Here is a 4,340-nt window from a genome sequence, read left to right on the forward strand (position 1 = left end):
AATCATATGAATAGAATAACAAATTAATCTCCCCCGGTAGTGATAATGGAATTAATCAAACAATAAAGCAACTTACTTACAACTTTTATTACCTTCAACTCCTACTACAACTACTATTACTACAACCACAACAAAAACTCAACAACAATTATCAAAAATTTCAAAACAAACAAACAGTATCGACCGGTAGAGTACTCAAACGTGATACACAAACAGCAACAGCAAAAACAAAATAGAAGAAAAACAAACACAAACAGATCAAAGTTAAAAGTAGTAACCAAAAGTCAGTAGCAGAACACGAAGCAAGTAAAAAAGTTGATGGTAAAGGCAAAGGTAAGATAAATTAAAAAAAAAACATGTGCTAACAATGTAACCGAAAAGACATAACAATCTAACGAAAGAAAAAAACAAACGAGATAACATTTGCAGTAGCCAGTAACAGAAACCTATACATTGATACATACTTATATGAATAACATTAACACATTGAATAAAAATTTACAAGTGCAAAACAAACAGAAAAAAAATCGTTATAATCACACAGGATGTTTGCATAAAAAAGGGAGCGAAAATTATGACAGGAAAAAAAGAAAAAAACTCTCGAGTAAAAAATATTAAGGATTGTTCATAAATTGTGTAACGAGATTTGGGATGAGCACTTACTTTGCCGCAAACAAGCGTTTCGGCGAGGAATATGTAAAAATTAATCGTTTTCTCATTACGTAATTAATGAACGAACCCTTTTAAAAATCAATAAAAGATTGAGTCATCCTAAATTGGTCCTGTCAAAAATTTAAACGTTATTTACTTTGATGGGACTCTAAACTAGAGGTCCCAGGTGTTCTGATTTTTCAGAATTTGTCCTGATTTTTCAAATTGTCATGATTTGTTCTGATTTTTTCAAAATGGTTCTCACAATGCACTGAATTCTCCTAATAAATAAAAAATCTAAATTACAATTGAATTCAAATTTAAATGACCAAGACATCGAACGAACCTGAAATAAAATAGTTAAACCTATTTAACCGATGATAATTTTTGGTTCAAATAACATTTCAATGCTGTATTTCACCTTTATTTATAAAATATAAGCAGAACAGGTGGTGTCCTGAAAAATCCAAATTTTTTTCTTCATGACACTATGACCTGATTTTTGAAAGAACCATCTGGCATCCCTGATCTAAACAGTTCTTGATTTTTCGTCAAGCAATCACCAATCAAAGGAGGCGTCACTATTTTTTTTCCAGAACCAATTTGAGAGACATCAATCAACATAAAAGCAAGTTCACTGGTGTTGGGAAAATGTGGTAAAAATTTTGACACTTTGAAAATTTTACCACGGAAAAATGTTTTCGAGATCTTTGGCCGTAGTATTTTTTACAACACTGTTTCTACTCCAGCCGTATGTGATAGAAATATTGCTATTTTTGCATCACAGCATGCGAAAATACAACACGTGTTGTAAAAAAAACTTGAAGGCCACAGATCTTGAAAATGTTTTTGCATGGCAAAATTTCCAAAATGTCAAAATTTCTACCACTTTTTCCAACACCAGTGAACTTGCTCTAACAGAAAGAAAAAAATCTTGCGAGACGAACTTCATGTTAAAATGTGAATAACAAGCGAAGGTTACGATGAGTGAAATAATAAAAACATGATCTTAAAATGTGTATAACATCGTCTAGGTTAGAAAAAATATTGATTGTTTTTTACTGCATTATATAATAAACGCACTGATACCACACAGACACATACACACACTTACATACGTTAATACGTTTAAAAAAATCAATTGATTGTAAGTGCTAAGTGTTTTTTCGATTAGAGTTTACATTGTACACAGTTAGCCACACACCCCCAAAACACACAGAACCACAGGACAAAAAAAAAGGTAAATTCAATAAAACACACTTTTAAAAATCCCACACCCATACACAGAAAAAAAAAACCTGCTTGCAGCATTCTACACAGCAACACATCTCGCTAGAATTAGGACTGTCGCACGAGAGACGAGCGAAAACGTAGAGAGAAAGAGAGCGAAAAAGAGAACACTGAAAAAAAAAACAATACAGTATTGCTGGGGTGAGAAAGACGTTTCCAATAAAATAAAATTATGACAAAAAAAATCGACAAAAATAAAACATCCACTCATTTATGGAGCAGCAGCGATCATGGTTAAAAAGAAAGTCGCTCATTTTAAAAACCGGTTCGTTTTTTTCTTGATGGAGGTAATATTGTGAAAGCCTGAAAGAGTTTTGGGAACACTGCCAAAAATAACACTGATAAAAGACGTCTAGTAATTTTCGAACGTTTCAACTTGAGCAAACAACAAACAATAAATTTGAAAAAGATCTTTAAATTTCACTGAGCACTTTTCCTTAAATTTTCTGTACATTTCCCGTCAAGGAAGAATTGATTTAGCTCAAATAAACACCGTTATTCGGGTGGTCTCCCATAAACTCCGATTCACTCACCCAGAAACTCCAACCCGCCAACAAAAGATATGCAAATGTGGGACGTGTGTTGTGTCTTGCGATGCATTTCAATCATGTCACCGTTTTTCCATCGAATGGGAGGTGTGTCCTTTCCGATGCTTTCTCCCTACTGGCCAGAAGACTGGTGCACATAAATATTCATCAGCAGAAGAATTCTCGTGTAAATCTGCGGGCGCCCAAATCTATGCAACGATGAATTACAGATTCGTTTTTGGTAAATCATAATCTGAATGACGTTTCTTAAAAACACTATTTTTCCTCCAAAAAGGTTTATTAAAACTACAGGCTGTTGTTCTGAAATCCTATGAAATTTTCAACAAAAAGTTATAGGTCCACTAATCTGTGACACACTAGCTACCAATATACATACACTTCAATTCGGTTCGTGAATGGCTATAGTGTCTGCAATTCGTTTTCCGTTGTCACGTTTCATTATTTGAGGGCAGTTGCCTGTTTTCGGTCACCCCAGAATGGGTGACAATTTGTGCAATTTCACGATTTCGTCGTTCACGTCGGCATTCTGTTGTTTAGGGACAAGTTTGGGGCGACATAGTTTGAAGCAGCTCTTCAGGACACCACTCGTGACTAGCAAACGAGAACTACTGTCAATAGAAAATTTCCAACCGCGAAACGTACGACACGCATCATTATTTCGTCTGTCGGCTTCGCTCTCTGCCCGAATCACCACCCACCGTACCTACTCGGAGAGCAAACAAACACGATTTGCTGGACGCGGTGCTTGTAGTTCTAGAAATTCAGGAATGATTTTACGTTTATAATTTTCATATTTTTGTGAAATCTCACAGCGTGAATTGTAGCACCTCACTAGAATGTAGATTAAATGTGCTTTCCAATGAATATACTTTTGATTGGTCCAAACAAAGTAAAAGCACTGATAATCTGGGTACAACCTGACAGTGGACCACAAAAACAGATGAAATTTCAATTTGTAAAAAAAATCGCGCAAAGTAGTGAACTTTGAAAAATTCCAGTTAATTCAATTTTTGTTGCATCAAAAATCTAAAGACAGCAAAATGTTGGAATTTTAGTAGTTTTTTCATGCTGAATAACGAGAAAACTTGTAACTTTAGCTGTATATAATGTTCTAAACATATTTTACTGACATTACAAGGTTTCTATTGGTATAAGTTTTATATGAAGTTCACAATAATTCAAACGACTTAAATAGATTTTACTTTTGTGGTGTCAAAATGACACCAAAAGTCGGAAAAGGGAGTTTTTTTGTCCAGGCTTCCAGGGTTCGTCCATAAAAAAAGTGAAGAACTTTTGAATTCATTTAGGGTCCCCGAAGAAATTTTTGTATTTTGAAGCTTCTGAAAGAAGTTACAAGCCTTCAAACTTGCAATGGTGTCAAAATGACACCCTAATGCGGATGAGGGTTAAAGAGGAAGGATCCACAGGGTTGGAGAACATCACCCAAGTGGGAAAATTCCGCTTTAAGGTGGACCTGAAGAGCAAAGAGTTGCTTCCTTCCTTCCAATCACTTCCTCTCGATAAGATCAATTTGAATGTTCTCAAAATCAGAGAAAGGACTAAAACTATCTGCTTTGTCAGAAACGTTCCTTTGGACTTCGACGAAGACCTCAAAGGCAAGACTCAATGCGAATTCAAAGTATCATACGTCGAAAAGATACGCCGAAAAGGAAAAGAAGACAAACTAGAGCCAACGAAAAACATCAAGATCACGGTACAGGTGAAAGAGGTTCCGAAAACCCTAAAAATATATGAGTGCAATTTCCGTGCGGACCTTTTCATCATTTCCGACAACCCTGTTGAACACTGACAGACTAGACTAATTAGTTATCCTCAAACGGATCAGAGACC

The sequence above is a fragment of the Uranotaenia lowii genome, chromosome 2 (assembly GCF_029784155.1).
Source record: "Uranotaenia lowii strain MFRU-FL chromosome 2, ASM2978415v1, whole genome shotgun sequence".
Taxonomy (NCBI): Eukaryota; Metazoa; Arthropoda; class Insecta; order Diptera; family Culicidae; genus Uranotaenia; species Uranotaenia lowii.